The sequence below is a fragment of the Paramormyrops kingsleyae genome, chromosome 1, assembly GCF_048594095.1.
Source record: "Paramormyrops kingsleyae isolate MSU_618 chromosome 1, PKINGS_0.4, whole genome shotgun sequence".
NCBI classification, from domain to species: domain Eukaryota; kingdom Metazoa; phylum Chordata; class Actinopteri; order Osteoglossiformes; family Mormyridae; genus Paramormyrops; species Paramormyrops kingsleyae.
Window position 1 is genome coordinate 42,079,704 of NC_132797.1, and position 21,517 is coordinate 42,101,220.

Here is a 21,517-nt window from a genome sequence, read left to right on the forward strand (position 1 = left end):
GCAGCACCTAGCCGCCCAGAAGAACAAAACCCTCCAGCCGAGGAAATGCTCTTTGGACGTGCAGGCATATTCACCAGTGGGCACCAGGATGGATCACAAGATCCCCCTCAATTTGTCCATCGGCCCCATGAATGTAATGCACCCTGTATACATTTCCCAACTTGAGTCCATTCCATTCCTCATTGGGAAAGATTTGCTGAACCGGTTCGAGCCATTGTTAGACTTCCAACGTCAGAAAATTTGGGCTCAAGTTAGAGAACCGCTGCCACTGTGGACACCTGACACAGCCACATGGGAATGTCAAACCTTGGCTGTCTCCTCGGACCTCACTGCACACCATGGAGAGAGCACAGCTGGAGATCAGTGTCTTGACACAAGAGACCCATACCAGCATCATGACTCCTTCCTGTGCAGGCTGGACCCTACCCCAGGATCTTTCTGCCCCAAGATCGGGAAATGCATGTGGCCCCAAGGCACGGAAGTCACAGATGTGGTCATGACCATGGAGGTAGAAGAGTCACCAGTGACAAAAGAGACTGTATGTCACGTGGAGCTTGCTGACGACCAACACCTGACAATCCATGCCATAACTGCCCAGCCTGATGCAGTACAGTCACCCAGCTGCCACAGCTATTCTCAGGAGGGACCAGCAGCACCCAACATTGTGGACACGCCCACACCAATGGAACCGTCGCAACACCACTACTTTGATGAAAATGTCTGTCAAGACATGATCACCATTTATGTAGATGGGTGCTCATTCAAACATCAGGGGACCCTGAAAGCTGGAGCTGGCATTCTGTGGCTCAATGACGACCCTGTCCCACCACAACAGCTCAAGCTTGGTCCTCACACATCGCAGTACGCAGAGCTGGCAGCAATCCTAATCACCCTGGAGATGGCCTCCGAACGTGAAGTAAAGGACCTGCTGATCTGCAAAGACTTCAGCTATGCACGTCTCAACTTCATGTGCCATCTCCCTCACTGGACACGGAATGGCTTCAAGACATCAGGGAACAAGCCAGTCAAACACCAAGACCTCCTGCACACGTGCGATGCTCTGATTACCACACGAAACACGCAGATTTACTGGAAGAAGGTTTGTGGTCATTCCAGACTCCCAGGACTGGACAAGACATGCAATGACCACACGGATGCACTCGCCAAAGCAGGACCACTGCACGGTGACTCGTGGGAGTTTTGCTCCCTCCCACCCACCCATGCTGTCCAGGTCGTCACCTGCAGCCACAGCCGAGCACCTGCCTCGCCGCCAGCGACTTCACTGCTGGAAGTTTCCCTTCAGCTCTCCAACTCTGACATCATCTCTCTCCAGCCAACTGATGCTGTGCTGAACAAGGTCTGCGATCACCTCGGCGACCTCTCTGCTAACTCGATCTCCACAACTGATCAGGCATCCCTTCCTGACCTCCATCACCTGATGATGGCTTTACCCTTTCTTCATCTTGCCGAGGGCGTACCTCTTGATGTCCCTGATGCCCACACTTCACCACGGCTCGTGGTCCCTCAGGCACAAAGGGGGATCATGCTACTGTACGCCCACGACGCACCCTGTGCAGGACACCGCAATGCCAAAACAACCTACGAGGCACTTAGTCAAGTAGCCTACTGGCCTAACATGCGACAGGATGTAACAGAATATGTGAAAGGATGTCTGGTCTGCTGCCAATTTCAACCAGCAAACCCAAACCACAAGGCACATCTGCAGCGACGGGGTATCAATTTCCCATGGTCAGATCTACAGATTGACTGGGTAGGACCCCTGACGAGATCAGCTCGCGGAAACAAATACTTCCTCACAGTCACCTGTCAGTTCACTAAGTGGGTAGAATGCCTCCCGGCACCCAACGACACAGCCCAGACAACGGCATATCTGCTCACGAACCATGTGTTCTCCAGGTTTGGCCTCCCACTGAAACTCAACTCAGACCGAGGCACCCACTTCACAGCCGAAGTGATGCAGGACATCTGGAAACTGTTGGGGATCAAAGCCCAGTTCCACATCAGCCACCATCCTATGGCATCCGGCCAAGTAGAACGGACCAACCGAACCGTCGTCGGTATGCTCAAGAAATATGTGGCATCCAATCAGAAAGATTGGGATGTGAAATTGCCTCTGGTGCTCATGGCAATCAGAGCCACACCCCACAAGTCCACAGGAGTGTCCCCCTTCGAACTGATGACAGGACGACAAATGACACTCCCTCTCCACCTGCTCTACCAACCTGGTGACAACAATCTCATCACAGCCTACACCACACAACAATATCTGGACAGCCTGCACCAGCATTTGAGAGCTTCCTTTGCATTCGCCCAACAAAACCTGCAAAGAACCGCAGAGGGCAGGAAAGCCTACTATGACCAGAAAACCTCACAAGATGAACTCCAAGTGGGAGACAAAATCTGGTACTATAGGTTTGTGCAACCAAACTCAGCACAAAGACTTTCCAGGAAGCTTCTACCACGCTGGTCAGGACCACATGAGATCGTGGACAAACTGTCACCTGTGGCCTACCGAATCCGAACCAACAAAGGCACCCAAGAAACATGCCTCAAGTGGGTTCATCGGAATCAAATCAAGAAATACCAAGCCCAAAGAAAGCCTGAAACACCCACCAACCAGCCTTCTCAAGACGAAGCCAGCAGCTTGGAATAAACCACATTCCAACCAAAAGAAAGACAACTTTTCCAGCCGAAATCTCCTCCAAAACCTCAACAAGAAAGACCAAAGAGAAAGGGGAGGAAGGATGGTCACAGATAGGGTAGATTAAGGTGGTGGGCCTGACTACTGATATCTGGGTGACCTTTTCAGTTTTGCTGTACTTATCTGTTTCTTTCTTTTGATAGCTTTTCATTTTATTTTGGTTGTTGTTTTTGGTAAGGACCTGGGGTGGCTCACGCGTGCCCGGGAAATTACTGAAGAGGATCCGGTTTTGCAATTTTCTTTGTCCTGTTTGTTTCTTTGCAATTGTTCTCTGGTCGAGAATTGTTGCCCATTATTTCTTCCTCCCTGTTCCTTTTGCACCGGTGTGCACAACATTCAGAGTCTCGACTCACCCCCTCAATCCTAATCTGGTCTTTATTTTCTACCCCCTATTACTAGGATGATGCTGCCCCCGCTACTAGCGTTACTCTGGCTAGGAGGCTGAGGCTCCAGTCTGACACGGCGTTCCCTGGGCCTCCGCCTGGCACCATCTTCCGGGGACAGCCCGGTCTCTTGATTACTAACTGTTGTACCCACACAGAAAGAGTATTCGTCGGACGATGTCAACTGAGCCATTACCTGCCCGAGAGACCCCAAACTAGTGGGACAGGTGTCAGATGGACTCAGGAGGCCCTGCATCATGCTGCCGCTGACACTACCCACAGGTTGGAGCGGTAACCCAATGACCGTGACCCAAGCTGAGTCCAATCGATGGCCCAAGAGGCTCCTGAGCACCCTGCTGGGAGCTGCAGCAGCCGTTGGCAACCTGTTCGACATAAGATTCACCACTCCTCGCGGTCCCAGAAGCCAGGCGCCAGCCCCTGCGCCTCCTCCCCGTCCATCCTGTCACTGTGCCACCCAGAGTGCCAAACAATGGGATGTCAACAATGCATGGTGGTGATCCTGTTTCAACTTCCGTCGCCTGAATGATGGCAATGGAAAGGGGGGATATGTAGGATCACACATGCACATATCACAGGGCCTAAATTCCAGGTGGCCTGAGACAAGGCCGAGCCTGGTACGAGAGGCACCAAAGGGGGGTTACACACACAAACACACACACACAGATAACCAGGGAGGCTAGCACTCCAACTTTTATTGCCCAAAGATTTAGGGACCTACAGACAAGCAGAGTGGACTTCACGGACAGGGGTCCCTCGACTTGGCACCCAACCCCCTCCACATACACTCTGCCTTACATCTCACTCACCCAACAGACGAACACCCTAAAGGAAATTTCATTTAAGTTTGGCTTTTGTATACCCTGTATATTGATTTACTCACGACTACTAGTCTCAATATACAGATACGTTATGTTTGTATGTGTGCTAACTTTTAGAGAGTCTTCTGTGTTAGAAACCCCCCCTTCTCTTCCAACATTCCTTTGTGGTCCTTATCTGATCTTGGTGGACAGTCACCAAGTTTCTTTGTTTCTACCATGCTATGTTAAAAGAACTGAATTAAGGTGTATCTTATCCATTCTGGAGAAGATGAATTGGCACAAGCCACACCAAACAAAATATGTTGTTTCCAGATGTGCAACTTATATTGATATTACCACAAACTAACGGCCACGCCAATCTATGGATAAGATGTGCTGTTTGTAATAGGAATATTCGATGTAATATCCGCACAAAGTGTAACATCTGTTGAGGTGCAACCCAAAACCCCTGTATCCTATACTGATATGAATCAGTCACATAGATACAATAATTAATTGTTTAATCAATTAATGCAGATGGTATGAGGTATGTACCTGTGAAGCTGGTATGGCATGTTTGGTATGAAACTGATTGTTAATCACCCCTGATTCCAAATCTGGTCAGTGATTACCATAAAAGTGGATGTATCAAAAGTTATAACAGCTTAATGAAAATCATCAGTAAAGGTAGAATCTGGCGGGCCATAAATCTCAAAAGGACTGATACAGACCCCCTTCCGAAAGCCCGCCAAATGGATGGCCAGCCATTGGGCCAGGAGTCGAATTCCTGGTCATCCCTATTCATGGACTTTACAGCATAAAAATCCTGGCACCTCAGAACAAAGGCGAGCACAACAACCGCCAGCCGGCGCAGAGAAAACCATCCACCCGAAGGAGAACATCAGCCCGGGAGAAGAGAAACCCACAAGAAGCCCTCCGGTGAAGGCCCAGCTGAACAGAGAACAGCACCCAAGACAAAGCTTCACCAGGAGAGAGAATCTAAAGGGACTCCACTCCACTGCTCCAAACGCCGCGCCTTCCTGAGTGCCATCAGCTCAGCAGCTCTGCCATCAACTGCCAAGACCCCCCCCCCCCCACTCTTCAACCAAGTAAACCAACTTCCTTTCATTCTAACAACTTAAGCTGTTCTGTTTAACCTGCTATAAGACTTTAGGGTCGTGTTTCCACAAACTATGCTTGCTTTGCAGAACAGTATTTCCCATTTAAGGTTACTCATTTAAATCCGGTCATTGCATTTTCATAATTACATCGTTTGCTGTATTCCGTTATTTCGTGTTTGTTGTTTGTGTTAGGTGTAATGTCTGTCTTATGTTAGTTGTAGTGTTAGTTAGGAATAAATGCATGTCTTTTACACAACTTTAGCCTCCGTCATTGTGTGTCTCATAATAAGTTCCTGCCATTGTGCGATCTTGCTACACGCTCTGAACCTCAAACTCGCCTGAAACATCGCGATTCTCTCTCTCATTGGCCGTGAGGGGAGCTTCGCTACCAATCGTGTACATTACCTGGTGATGCAGCTCGCTGGACGAGCCTTCTAACCCAGGTTACTAAGCGATACTGGTAATTAGTGAATCCCATTTAGGTCTCACATTAACAGACTCACAGGGATACCGCAATTGAGTTTGGAGGAGCCGACCATTCGGCATAACAATTGATTAATAATCAGCATTAAATAATAATTAATTGAACTTTAATTAATTCAAACATATTGGTGGAGAATATTAAAATTTATTTGAGCTAATAATTCCTACAGTGTGATTCTGCATATTTAAATAAGCTTCCATATGCAGAATCTGCCGAACATTAAAAGAAGGAGAAGTAATCAAAAGCTATTTGCAGATTTTAGGGTACGCAAATCACCTACGATGTTTCATGAACAGCATAATACAGACGCTCCAAAACTTACGAACTTTCAACTTACGAACTTTGAGACATACGAATGAAGAGGACTATAAATCCAAATTGAGTTCATTGGGCTCCCATTTCCTGTCCGCAGCATCAATTTTTTTTTCTGCGTGCTAATTCCGCCTAATACGACTTCTGGCCGCTACTCCCACTGCGCAGCAGCATAGCGTGCATACTCCCAACATCCTACTTCTTTGTACTTGCATAAACCCTTAAAATGATGTTGAATAACGACTTATGAAGATTTCAAGTTGCAAATGGCCATTCGGAACGTATCTCGTTCATAAGTAGAGGAACATCTGTACTCAAAATAAAATATCAATAAATAAATAAATATTTCAATAATATGTCATTTTATGTTAAAATTTCATAAAAGGTATTTCATAATATTTGGCTTCTATGTATAATCTTTAAATTTTTATTTGGCATTATTTTCAAATATTATTTCACATAATGCAAATGTAATTACTTATATTTCACAATAAAGTTCAACTTCTCACTGTCACGTCAGCGAGGGCAGAGCCAGACAGGTGCAGCCACTCAGGAGGCAATCAACCTCCTGATATATTGAGATTCAGCGCTACAGGGCAGTGCGAAGTATTGCGCTCATGTTCCGTGGCCATACCAAGCAATTCTCCTGTCTACCCGATCTCCCTTACCTGACCTGTTTGCCTCCTGTCGATTCCTTACCTCTTCTCCTTCCTCCCACAGCCCAGATCCCGAACCTGACCTGCCTGTCCCGCCGACCCCGGCTCCTCGTGTCTCCCCTCACCTTTGTGGTCTTCTCTTGTCTTTCTTCGTCGGACGGATTTCCCTGGCAACGACCTCCTCTTCTGAACCACGACCACGAGTACTTCTAGCCTCTCCTCGGACATCCCAGCACCCTTACCTGTGCAGGGGCTTGGCCCCGAGCCTCGCTCCCTACCCAGGTCCACCTAGGGAAGAGTCAGTGGACTTCACCTCCTGCTCTGTCTACTGGTGTGGCACTCTGTCTTTGAACCGCCTATTAAACCTCCCTGCATTCCTGGATCCTGGTCTCTGTTCCCTAGCTTTTGTGACACTCACATTGTAGATATACATTTTTATACCAGACCAACACACTACAAATGTACGTGCTGAAAAAGTCTTCAGTACTAAGATATACCTAGGGCAGGTTAATACTTTTCTATCCAAGGGCAAAGGGTTCAGTTTGTAAGGCATTATGTTGGTTGCCCTAAGATAAGATTTTGGCTTTTAATTATTTTCATTTTAACCAGTCAAGCTCAAAATTTGTGAACATTTCAACAAAGAGCTTCATTGTTTCACTCAACTGTGACTGAATTTTTGACCAGGACACTCCAGTATAAAACTATATAAACAATTATGCTATTATATGTTTCTATTTACATATCTATTTTCTAGGCTATTGAACACACGTTGTTACCTACACAGTTTAATTTTACATTCACATAATTTTTACTGGCACTAATATTAATAAAGCATGGAGCAGCTTTCACATTAAAGTGTGCATTAAATATGACCTTTGCAAATTCCAAAACATTTAACTACAAAACCTCTAACATGTCACGTCTAGGGAAGGACGGAAATGAAGGCAGGCGTAGGGAAAACCAAAAGGGGCTTTATTTAGACAAAAACACCAAGCAAAGCAAAAGGAAATGGACCACGAGGGGTCAAATGGGGTAGGGAGGGAACACATGATACAGGGCAAGCTGGGGGTGCACAAACAGGCAGCAACATCAATAACCAGACTGGGGAGCTCAAGACAGTGAGGCACTATATACACCACTGACGAGGGAGCAGACGAGAGGCACCTGGGGTGATCCACACAAGGGCTATAACGAGAGGAAGGGTTAAACGAATAACAGGTGCGGCTCATTAGAGCCACACAATGGAGAGAACAAGGGAAAAGGAATGCAGAGTGTGACATTACACAATTTATTTTTCCACAATTTGAATAAAATATTAATGATGCGCACTTTTCACAAGGTTTCCATGTAAATAGTTTGTGACAGTCCAATATTAAACCAACTTTCCAGCAGATTCAAACTTATTTTTCGGTGTTGTAGGGAATAAGATGCGTTTTTGTTCATAATGCATTTTACTACACAGTGGTCCACTCTGCACTGACAGGCATTCTGACATAAATCATATGTTAAATACCGTTCGAGTGTTTAAAGAGTACATATGTAATTATGGCCACACAAGGACGTCAATTGAGTAGGCGGTCCTTCATTGCAGCCCAGGACATATTTGAGTTTACACTACTAGAGGAATGTGGCCATATGCGTCCCAGACCACCTACGAATGTGGTCTGAGCAATCCAATCTCAATATGTCCTCAATGCATTTTTGGTGCATTCACAGCAGCATTTAGTATTGTCCATTGGGGATCAGATCACCCAGGACGCATGTTAATACCATGTTTGAATAGGGCCTAAGATACTGGAACCACCATGTCTTACACCAACAATAATACCACTTTTATAATGGCTTACATCCATCCATCCATCTTCTGAGACCGCCTACGTTATTCAGAGCTGTGAGGAGTCCGGAGTCTATCCCAGAGGCTATAGGCACAAGGCAGGAAACAACCCAGGATGGGGTGCCAACCCATCACAGGGCAGTGGCTTATATCATACATTTTGAACATTACAGCCACGTGATTTGATCTTTGGAGAAGCATGCTGTTAGCATTAAATAACAAATAATAATGCATTCGTGAAGCATTATAAACATGGCCGTAACTATTTATAAAAAGGCATAACAGATTATAGCTATGTTTATTGTGCATTATTGTATGACTGCCTTATGAAGCTCTCAGCTATAATGTACTATAGATACCTTTATAATGCATTATAATGGTCGGTAGAAGCATTAAGGACGCATTGTACTACCATATGATTTGATATTTGGAGAACCATGCTGATAGCATTAAATAACAGGTGTACCTAACAAAGTGGCTACTGAGTGTAGCCATAAAACTAACTAAATCTAAGTGAAATGTATCATTTTATTTAGTGCAAGAGTAAATTCAATATTACACTAATTACAGAAGCATGTAATAGGACGTAAAGTCTACTAAAGTGTTCACGGTGAAAAGGAAGCTGCTGAGGAAAAGATGTACAAACTCTTGATAGCCATGCTTCAAGTTTAAGCACACAGCGTTTGTTATTGATTTTGTCTGAGTCCCTTAAATTGTGTTGCATAAGCTGTGGTGTATCTTGTTCAATTGTTATCTCAAATCAAGGTCTTTTGAGCCTTTCTGTGATGTCTATTTGATTTTTATTGAACATGCTGAAGCAGAAGACAGGACTTTCAGGGCAAAGGGTATTTTTAACAATTAAATTTAAAGCTTTTTTAATTTGACAATAACAGTGGCATGTAACGTACACTGAAAAGTAATATAACTTTATTTTGTGTTCTAGTTAGTCTTGGATGCCTTTTAAATGACCTTACAATACTGGTTTAAAATACAGTATGCAAACACTTCCTGTTTCCTATAACAATCTGATAAAGTGTTTACTTGCAGATAACCTTAAGAGCAGCTTTATACACAAACTAATTATTTTGGTTGTTTGTAATATTCTGGGTTTTGTTTATTAGAGGCTGCAAGGAGTAATGCACATTTTTCCCCTTTACAAAAGGTACAGATAAATCCATATAGGCTTGTGCATAATAGCAGCCAAATTTGATTTCCCATAAATGCTGCTGCTGAACATTTATATTTCTGCAATGTGATAATGAATCCCAAAAGATTTTGCATTAAGGGTTTTATAGCCCTCGGTATACTTATCACTACTGCACTCCTTCACTGAACTTTAGGCCTGTGTCATGAAGCAAGATTTGTTGCTTAGCTACATAACATGTCAGATTTAAGGTACTCCAGTTTAAATGGACTTTATCTTTGTTCACTTACACTGTGCCCAGACTAAGTTAAATCCAAAAAATTATCCAGCTAACCAACAAAACTCTCGTGATACAGGCCCATTGTATATTACACAAAATTTTTCAGGTAAGTAGCCAAGTTTCAGTTTTATTAAGGGATACACTGCACATTCATTCTTCTGCCAATTAATGTTTGATTGGTTAACTTGGTATACAGCTATTTTTGAATATAATTATAGTCAAACTTGTGTTTTATGACATTTTTTTCACAGGCACCGATTCTTATTTACCTATTTATATGCATGAATTGCTCCCAAAAAAGATAAGAATGTTTGATACTTTCCAATACTATGTGAGATTTATAGATTTTCAAATGGAACTTTAATAAAACAGCCTAGCAAATCAGGTGTTTTATTTTAAAAAAAGGTGACACTTCATTTAAGGCCATGGTTTGAGTAATTTATAAACACATTCATAACAGATAATAATGCTTTTGTGAAGCATTATAAACATGGCTGTAACTATTTATAAAAAGGCATAACAGATTTTATAGCTATGTTTATTGTGCATTACTGTATGACTGCCTTATGAAGCTCTCATCTATAATGTACTTTTTATACCTTTATAATGCATTATAATGGTCGGTAGAAGCATTAAGGACGCATTGTACTGCATTATAATGGTATCTATAGTGTATTATAGATGAGAGCTTCATAAGGCAGTCATAATGAACAATAAACATAGCTATAATCTGTTATGCCTTTTTATAAATAGTCGTGGCCATGTTTATAATGCTTCACGAATGCATTATAATTCTATAATTATAATTACTAAATCATGGCTTTAATTCAATTCAATTCAATTTTATTTATATAGCGCATTATCACAACATTACATTGTCTCAATGCGCTTTACATTTCTGCCTCGTAAGGATCCCCCAGTGAATAAGCCAAAGGCAACGGTGGCAAGGAAAAACTCCCTAAGAGGAAGAAACCTTGGGAGGAACCAGACCCAAAGGGGGAGCCCATCCTCCAGGGGCCGGCAGATGAGTCAAACAAAACAAGATGATATGACTAAGCTAATACAGGGGTTGAAATATCAGTCTCAATGCAGCGGCCGACCGGTGCAGACACGGGGTGCTTGATACACGATGGCAGGATTAATAGAGGCACAGCCACAGGGAAGGATGGAGAGGCATCGCGTGAGCCAAGGGCAGGCAGTTTGGAGGGTAGTTGCCGTAGGTGGAGGTAGTAGTCTTGCAGGCAGCAGAGGCATAAATTCTTCAATGACATGGTGCTCCAGGCAGCACACCCCAGAAGGGGTGAGGGAGGAAGTAAGAAAATAGTGTATTAGCCAGAGTTGAGGAAACCAGAGGCAATGCAAGCAAAATGATCAAGTGCAATATTCGTCTAGGCTCCGGCAGATCTGGCTATAGCAGCATGAGAAAGAGGGAGAGACAGGCGGGAACACAGGCATGCTTTAAGTGTTACCAAAAAAAACAGTGCCGGAATGTGATTCAAGCTGCACCACAGAGGGTGAGATTTCCTGCCTATAGCAACTGTTCTTTCCGGTTTGTGGAGTTAAATTTTTGCATGCATCAACCTTTATTATAGCATACCTGTTTACTATATGTCTTTTCTGATGAGGAATCTGTCTGTTTTCCGAGTCAGAAAAGAGAAAGGCTAACTCTTCTTGGGTTGTCGAACACGGTCAGATCTAGAAGTGGACAGGGGTGGGCAATGCCCATCCAAATTTCTGCTCTGCACACCAAAATAGTCAAATTTATTCTGCGCTATCGGAATCTGCCAATCACATTCATCCTATCAAAATTTCCTGACTTACGATTTGCTGGTTCAACAGAATAAACATTGGAGATGCCTTAACTTCAATATTCCATGGAGTATTTGTCGTCAGTCACCTGTGAAAGTGGGGGAACATTATGACCTTACTGTCATTAAGGCTTATTCTTGTGAAAATTGATGTTTTTGCTGCTGTGGTTTGTTGTTATGTGTTAAATATTTGCTTGTATAGGTCTAGTGAGATTAGATAGATAGATAGATAGATAGATAGATAGATAGATAGATAGATAGATAGATAGATTGACTGATTGATTGATTGATTGATTCCAAATTCCAAAAAAAACTCTTCATAAGTTTTAAATTCTGCATCACTCCATTGAAGCTTTGGGAGAAGTGCCTTCAAATCAAGTGCCCCAACCAATATGTGACCAACAATGTCTTCCCTGCCAACGTTTCCACTATAATACTGTTCATGGTACATTTTCCACTCTTTTGTTCTTATATCAGCTCATGAGTTTGAGTTCCAAACTCATACTTTTTGCCAGACAAAGCATTTCACTGTATGTTGTAGCAGCTATAACTACATGCGACAAATAAATTATCTATCTATCTATCTATCTATCTATCTATCTATCTATCTATCTATCTATCTATCTAATTCTTTCCTGATTATAGAGATGAGTTCTCAGATAGTTCAAACATGAAAAATCAAAGCAGTCTAGATCTGGGCCCGTGGTTGAACTTGTTCGTGCAGGTGCATGCACAAGAAAGACAGACAAACCACAAAATGTTGAAACAAGCCCACAAGGCACGTACCTCTTGTGTTTTTTCCCCTCCCATCTTTGTAAACAATTCTTTGCAGGCCAATTATGGATGGACAGAAAAATGAACAAATGAATAAATACTGACGTGTCTTTCTTTAATTATCTAATTTTCCCTTCATCACACCAGTTAAGCCTTTGCTCATGTAAGATCACGTTCTAGCCTTGGTTTTGATGCATCCCAGACCTTTCTTCCACAATAAATCCCAGATGCCACCACATGCTGGTATAACTGTATGAGTGGAGGACTGATTTCTACTGCATCCACCACTGTCTCTCTAATAAAATCTACTGAAATGAGGGAAATGCTTCAAGAGGGCAGACTAACATGCTGACATGTTAGTCTGAAAAAAGTATCTTTTTTTTGCCCTTTAAAAAGCTCTACTGCAATGTAAATTATTTTTCTACACGGTACAGCCACAGAGCAAGAATCTCTACTACTACCTTTTGTTTGTTCCATGTGAGGTTCTTATTTAACTTATTTTACTCTCCCCATTATTGTACAAAATACTACTGTATGTACATATATACTCTCGTGTGGACTGAAGGAACTATCTATAGAGACAAAATTAAAGTAAGTCTTCAGAATTAAAAATGAAAAGGTGGAGTAAGTAAGATAATAAGTCTTTGACACTTACCTTCCGTGGCTTAATTTACACGGCCTCCAGTCCACATCAGATAATGTTAGCATACAACAAGAACAACAAAGATGTATACATATGTGTGACATATTATTGTTATTATTATTATTAAACTGAAATAACAACATTGCATTCCAGGACAGCTGTCACATCTCGCGGAACACGAACCAGGGAAGCAGATGAAGGACAACAGAATAGGGGTAAAATGAAAGGATTTAATGGGGAAACACAGGGGCATAACAAAGGAGACACTACAAGACAAGGCACGACACTGCAATGACTGAACTAGGGAAAATACATCGAACTAGGACAAACAATTGAAAACAGCTGTAAAACACTGGGAATCGACATGAGGTTAACGAGGGGGGCATGGCACAGGAGGAGTGGCACGATCGGGGCGTGACAACAGCCCTGTCATTTGCTCCAGTTATCTAAGCCGTACACGTCCCACACTCACCAGCTTGTACAATTTCTAGAATGACAGGATGGATAACCTGGAAATAAATGTTTTTACATGAATGCTGTCAGTCCTTGCCATGATATGTAGGTTTGAAAGTATACTTATTCATTTATTGCACATTCCACTTATATGACAATCTTTTCCCACCAGGTAGGTGGCTCCTTGTATTCCATTGTGAATGTTTTAATGTGTCTTTTTGAAAATCTCATGTATATTATTTATATTTGTTATATGTTTAAATATTTGTATTTAAATATTCTGGGATTGGAGTGCTGACATTTCAGGGACTCCCCATGCCTGCATTCCCACCTGCCTCTCCCTCCTACTTATGCTGCCATAGCCATATCTGCCGGAGCATTGCACTTCATATTGCACTCATCTAACTTTTAGCACTGCCTATAGTCTCCCTTACTTTGACTAATTGCATTTATTTCCACCACCTTCTCCTGGGTGGTGCTACCTGGAGCCTTCAATCTATCAAGATGTCCAGCACACCCTGCAACATGTGACGTCGCCACTGCCAATGACGACCGTGCATCCAGCTCGCCGTTCTGCCAGTGTCATCTTCCTTGTATGACCCGCTCCCTGCCTTCTGGCTGCCTGGCGATTGGAGGAAGTGTTGGCACCGGCTTGTCATCTCCCCCCTACTCTGCGTTTGTGTTTCAGACTACACTGTATTTGACTCTCCCTGCCGGCCCCTGGAGGATGGGCTCCCCCTTTGAGTCTGGTCCCTCCCAAGGTTTCTTCCTTCTAGGGAGTTTTTCCTTGCCACTGTCGCCTATGGCTTACTCACTGGGGGCTTTGGGTGGGGATGCTGTAAAGCGCTTTGGGACAATGTAATGTTGTGATAATGCGCTATACAAAAATAAATTTGTTGTTGTTGTTGTTGTTGTATTGAATTTATTTCTGTTTTGCACCAAAATTTGTGAAAAAAAAATTATAAATATTGAAACAGAAAAGTATTATTGAAACTCAAGAGCTGAGCTTAAACCACAGAGTTATAAAGATATATAGTATTAAGCATATAAATATCCAAGTTTACCCTTTGGCCCACCCTAAGCAATACTCAAGATGTATTCAAACTGTGCCCCCCAGAGAGCCATGAAAGAATTTCAGGGAAGCACAATCACAACTTTAAGAAATATTTAAAATAAGATGAACACAATATATGCCTGTCCACATTATATGATGCTAAAAATTAATAATTCAAATGAGCAAAATAGACAGGTATCACATACTGAATACATATAAAACTGCTATGACTAGTACCATAACGAACATTTCAAGTTGCTTGGTTAGTGCTTACATATGTGGGAGGAACCATGGTGCACGGACATTGTGCATATAACTCATTTATATTTGACTGAAGCTTTTATCCAAAAATGATTACAATAAAGGGAAGAAGTTCAATTTATGTGTGGGATGTGACAGATTAGAACCCCAGCAATGGTTTGCACCAGCTAAGCGTAAGTTTGATTGTAAGGTTGGGTCTAAAGTGAACCTTAAATCATCTGTTGAAGCTAGGTAGTTTTATGCTAGGTAGTTTTATAGGGCACCAAAATAGTACATTTTGTGTGTTTAAAACCATACTGTGCATTGCTTAGTGCATAAACAGTTCCCGGATGGCACCCTACATCCTGTCAAAATCTGAAGCGTGCAAACACTGTGAGATCACAAAATAAAAGTTTGCATTATGGAAGTATGCAGCAATACCACCTGCAGTTAAGACTAGGTAATCTACCTGAGGATAAGCAGGGTTTATGCCTGGCCAGTACTAACTAAGAAAGCTGGGTGGCTGCTGAAAGAGGTTCTGGTGTAGCCAACTGGATAACCCATCCTGTGCTCAGTGTGGATCCCAATGCCCCAGTGCTGTGATAGGTACACTGTGCTGTAAAAATGGTGATGTCCTTCAAACGAGATGTACAACTAAGGTCCTGACTTGCTGAGGTCATAAAAGATCCCGTCATCTTTCAAAAGAGTAGGAGTGGTAGAATATAATAGAATAGAATAGAAAACTTTATTGTCGGTCCCCAAAGGTAACAGAAATTCACCTTTTGACAGGCTCAGAGTCACATGTAAAACATACATACAAACTGTTTAAAAGGTGGAAATTGAAAACCATCAGTTCATTTTGTGCTGTTCAGGATGGCTATTGCAGAGGGGATGAAGGATTTCGGGTAGATGTTTTTCTGGGCAAGAGGTACCTTGTACCGTCTACCTGATGGCAATAACTGAAAACAATGATGTAGAGGGTGCGTGGAGTCTTCAGTGATCAGGATGGCTTTCCTGGTTACTGAACGGATGTACAGTTCAGACAAGGGAGTTGCAGTATGCCTATTATTTTGCTGGATTGATTTATTATTCTGGATAGTCGTGTTTTTTGTTTGATTGTGAGAAGGTTGTACCAGATGTTGAAGGTGAGGACTGACTCAATCAGGGAGCGGTAGACCAAGGTCATTATGTCCTTATTGACCTGGAAAGTCTTGAGTTTCCTCAGCAGGTGAAGACGTTGCTGTGTTTTTTTATAAACAGCTTCCGTGTGCTGAGAGAAGGACAAGCAGGTGTCTATTCCTGTTCCCAGATATTTAAAAGCTTGTACCTGTTCCACTATCCGACCCTGGATGCTGAGTGGCTCGAACACAGGTGATGCTTTATCTCTGCCTCCACAGCACAGCTCTTTGGTTTTTGAAATGTTTAGTTCAAATGAGTGATCAGCAAAGGTTTGGGTCAGATTCTTCACTTCACTTCCTTCCTTTTCCGTTACACTGACGCCTCCTCAGGCAGAGACAGAGCATGAGAGTCAGTTATATGTGCCACCAAAGCCATGTCATCTGCATATTTAAAACGTGCCATCCTGTCTCTGCTGCATGAGATGCTGTTTGTGTACACAGAAAAGAGGAGGGGAGATAAAACACAACCTTGAGGGAGTTCGGTATTTAAAACCAACCCACTTGAAAAACCATTAAAAAGCACTTGTGGTCTGCCTAATAAAAAAGTCCTAATCCAAACAGTCAGCGTTGGGTGCACATTTAGGTCAGTAAGGTGGTAGAGCAGGTTGTCAATATTTACAGTATTAAAAGTAGAGGAAAAGTCCATGAATAAAGTCCTGGTGTGTGGGTGTGCAGAGTCCAGGTTTTTGGTGACAGTATTAAACGCGTAAGGCTTGCATCCTCCACGCTGCGTTTTGCCTTGTAGGCAAACTGAAATGGATGCCTGATTAGAGCTAGGAGTCGGAGGGGTCCAGGTGCTTGGTGTGCTGTTATCGTTAAAGTGAGTGAAGAAGATGTATAGTTTCTCTGGTAAGGTGGGATCTAGTACGATAACTGCAGGTTTGGGTGCTCTGCCCATCATGATATTTAGGCCCTGCCATGCTTCCCTCATGTTTCCAGAAGTCAGCTTCTGCTCCACCTTTTTCCTATAATTGATTTTTGCTATCTTGGCATTCCTTTTGAACTCCTCCAATTCCCTCACCCTTAGTTTGTCTCTTTGCGGAAAGGCCATTCTCTTGTGGGTCAGGCAGATTTTCATGTCTTTAGTAACCCATTTTTTATTGTTTGGAAAGACACTTATTTGTTTGATGGAAGTGACAGTGTCTTCACAAAATAAGATGTTGGAGGAGAGTAAATCAGTCAGGTTGTTAAAATCACCAGCACAATCATTAAAGAACAAATCCCAGTCTGTTTCCTCAAAACAGACCCTTCTTCTGTTTTCAGTTTTGATCTGTTTGCAGGCAGTAGCTAGGCTGAGAGGTGGGCGTGGTTTTGAAATATATGCATTTGGGATATTACCATAGCATAGGTCCAGTGTTTTCTGCATTCTATTGACATATTGGTCTAAGTATGGCAAATACGTTGTGATGTCGCATTTGTTAAAATCTCCGAGAATAAATATCGGTTGGTCTCCAGTCAAATTAGCAGCTCTATTGTAACTGTCCGCTATGCGCTTGCAGCTAGGTTGAAGTCCGGTCCTGGGGCCTCATGTATAATGACATGGTGTATGGACAAAACTAGGAATGTGCATATGCAAGAAAAAATCCAGATGCACAAAACTGTGCATAAGCACAGATCTATGCATATTCCCTTTATAAATCACAAATAGCGTAAAATTTTACACACAGCTGCTCCCCCCGACCCACCCATAATTATGTATATTTGCACATGTAAATCTGTATAAACTAAGAGTCTTAGCACTTCAGGCAGAGGTAGCAGAATTCCCGGTCCCACACCCTTTGAGCAACGAGTTGCTGCAATGATTGGGGACACACTATTATCGGGTGAGGGGGACGCCGATGTCAGCGCGGGTGAGTTTTTCTCGTACCATTCTTGTTTGAATTACTTGTGAGGACGAAACAGGCGGTGATGGTGCTGCTGTGCCGAGCACATCTTTGGGCGCTGGCCACACACATTCCCGTGCCTCAGAAACCGGGGGTGATCATCCGGCTGTGTGCTGACTGAAGCTGTGCTGCAGTCATAAAAAGAAATTGTGAATGCTGTAAGATGTTGCCAATGAATTAAAACATCGAAATGATACGCTGTGTGATATTGAAGTTGTAATGCTGTTCCATTTGGCAGAAAATTTGGTGGCTCGGGTTATGCAACACGCTACATGTGTGTACTATGCACACACGTTTTGCGGCCTGTATAGCATCACCCCACCAGTCTTGTCCAGGCAGCGCCAACGGCCTTTAAGCTGACCTACAGTGCACTCTACCACCGCCCGAGCCCGAGAATGGGCATCATTATAACACCGCTCTTGTACATTCTGTGGGTTTGCAAACGGCATGAGAAGCCACAACTTCAGTGGGTACCCACTGTCCCCTAAGGAGTTGTCAGATGGTTAAATCAAACAAAGTTTACAATATTGGGCCAAATTATAAAATGGGAAAAATCTTCTTACCGAGCAGCCAGCCATCGCGTACCACCCCATTTTCAAGTTTCCAACACTACTGTTTCTGAAAATTAACAAATCATGGGTTGAGCCAGGCCATCTAGCCACAACATTAATGCAGGGGCATCAGAAGCATTTTGAATGTGGGGGGGGGGGGGGCACACTGGCATAAAACTAATACTTTATGTTAAATGTGCGGGGATCCAAATGAATAATTATGAAATGTGAGGGGGACATGTCTCCCATCAGATTTAATGATGGCGACACCCATGCATTAATGAGAATTAATGTTCGAATAGCACATAATTTGTACATTAATAGAGTGAAAGTGCTTTCTATTTACATAAGCAAATTTGTTCTCTGAAGGTGCCTTTATAGCAATGTGCGTGTAGTCAATGGTTCCGATTACATTGGGAAAACCGGACATCGCTGCAAATTGCGCTTTAATCTTTGCCTCTTCAACCTGTTACGTGCTTGTAGAGGGCAAGTGTGTTTTTTTTTTTCTTTTTCCAGGTGTTTTGTCTTGTCTTGATCAAATGATGAAGATTGGCGTTGCTCTTATCCAATCAGACGTGGACTGGGAGTGGTGCTTGGCCTATATGAACATTCCGGCGTGGCAAGATGGTGTTGTTCGTTTTCCATTGTCTCTTCTGTGATTTGTGAGGCTGTGTTGGGGAAGTCGATATTGTGGAGGGTTTGTACATTTAGGTTTTCCTCGGGAGGTTTGGGTTCTAATGATGTTTAATAGGTAATTATTGTATCATGTGTATATATATATATATATGTATCTTTATATTTATGAATGTTGTCAGATGTATCTAACCCTGTTTTATACCCATTGGGCATAATTGTGAAGTGGAGGAGTAAGGTAGTTGTGCGCGCACTTACATACTTACCCGTAGACTGGAATCTGTCTAGTGACACTAGCTGAAGTGGGCGGGCGCTAATCCCTGTAAGTTTTTAAGGGACAGCTAGCCTAGTTAGCTATATTTTGGTTAGACAGTTAAAGTGGTATAGGGTAAGTATTGTTTGTTTGTTTTTCTGATTTAGCGTAGCCTTTTTGCTCCTCCCTAATTTTGGGTATAAATAAAATAAAATATGTATGTTACGAATCCCTTTTGGTAAATTTGTGGTGTGTTTGGGCTGGTTAATGGTTACCTCGGCACAGTTAGCGAACGGATTCCACGTATCCATGTTCACTACCCTGCCCTAGACCAGGGGGTGCGTAACAAACCACAGTGTAAGGAAATTTTATATATCTGGGTGATAAGCAGAATATGCCATCTAGCACAGCGAATAGCTGGCATGGCGAGACTTAGTGTTGACTGAGAAATACCCGATCGGTCCACAAGTTCTCGCTGAAAAGCACCTGTGGCTAAGAACCCAAGAGTGGACAGAACTTGTAAAGGAACAGGTATGGTGCAATTCCTCATCGTCTGCCTTTGTAATGCTGGCCCCAGTTCAGCACACAGCTCCAAAAGGATTGCTCTTGGAAATCTGAATCAACTTAGAAGCCAGTCATCATCATGGGCTAAGAAATCACTATGATGAATACGCTCTCTCTTCTAATTCTTCCATAAGCTATGTCTTCCCATAATGCAAGAGCTGCCATTGTAGTTGTAATAGTTCGATCATTTTCTGCACCGTTTTATTGTTACAAATTGATTAAAATCAGGTGCCGTACATTTGTAAACAACATATAGTTAATGTCAGTATATTGGATAAAGTCAGTATCATGATTGTGAGTATAAAAAGGGAAGCTACAGTAGCAGTAAAAGCTAATACATAATAACATAATCAATCTTAAGTCATGATTTTTTGCTACAATAAACTTTCTTTTATTCTCCTAGTTTAGTCAAAGTGAGGGCCTTATTACCATGACCCTACTTCCTGTAGAGCCAGAGCCCCTGGCATCGACCAGCAGCAGCAGCCAGGCGGCAAACATCCAGTCCTGTGCTACACCTGTCACCCCAGTTACTAGATGTCCTTCAGTGGGAAAGAGGAAGAGAAGTACAGAACTAGACCTCTCTGAATTTCAGAAGACCATTCTATATAACCTAAGTAAACCTCAAGACTACGATGAACTCTATTTCATGAGCCTCGTTGGAACTTTTAAAAGACTTCCTCTGCAAAAAAAAAAGCTGAAGTGCGAATGAAAATCGAGCGAATTCTTACTGAAGCCGAGTTTGAGTAAGGTGAGGAGGTTAGTGGAGACAGAGGTGACTGTTATTATTGTGTTACTGTTATTTTTACATTTTTGTTTCTTTTCTTTTTTTAATTAAAAAGTGTATGTTGATTTATGCATGTAAATGTGAACGAATTAACTGATCAATAAATTATAATTTGAAAATATGGCAATGAGGCAAGTTGTATTGAAATGTAATTAGTTTAATAGTAGTATAGTAGTATATTACATATTAGTTTATTATTTGGTTATATTAAGGAAAACATGTTAGATTTATATGTAAAATATTATAAATAAACAATATAAATTATGTACATATGTTTATATACAAATACATACAATATATTAAAATTTTTTTTTTGATGTAACATCAAATAATATTTTCCTGCCATGGCACTGGACCCTCGGTAGATGAGAAGTACTGTGTGAACTTCTCTCTGATGGTGATTGCTTCTCAAGAAGAATTGTTGCTGCTCATCCTGTGGAGATCTCCCATTGCTCCTGTGCTGGAGTCAGGTTCTGATGATGGTACTTGTAGAGGTTCCTCTGCCTGATCTACCCTCAAAAGGTTGTGGAGGATGCAGGTAGCCTTAACGACTTTCTCTGCCATTTCCGGGGTCACTCCTAGCACTCTTCTGTACAGCCGCCATTGTGTTGCAAGTATGCCAAACGAGCACTCCACCATTCGCCTGGCACGGGAAAGCCTGTAGTTATACAGTCTTTGCTCTCTCCCAATCTTCTGGCCAGGATGTGGACGCATCATGTGGCGCCTGAGGGGAAAGGCTTCATCCGCAACAAACACATACGGTATGGGCCCCAGATGTTCTGCACCAGGGAGAGGTTTGTCCACTGGTATGCCAAGGCTGCCCTGACAGAGTGCTCTTCCAAATGTTGAAGCAGCCAATGTACCACCATCACTACTTCGGCCATAAGCCCCAACATCCACCACCAGAAAGCGATACCGTGCATCAACAACAGCAAGAAGAACAAT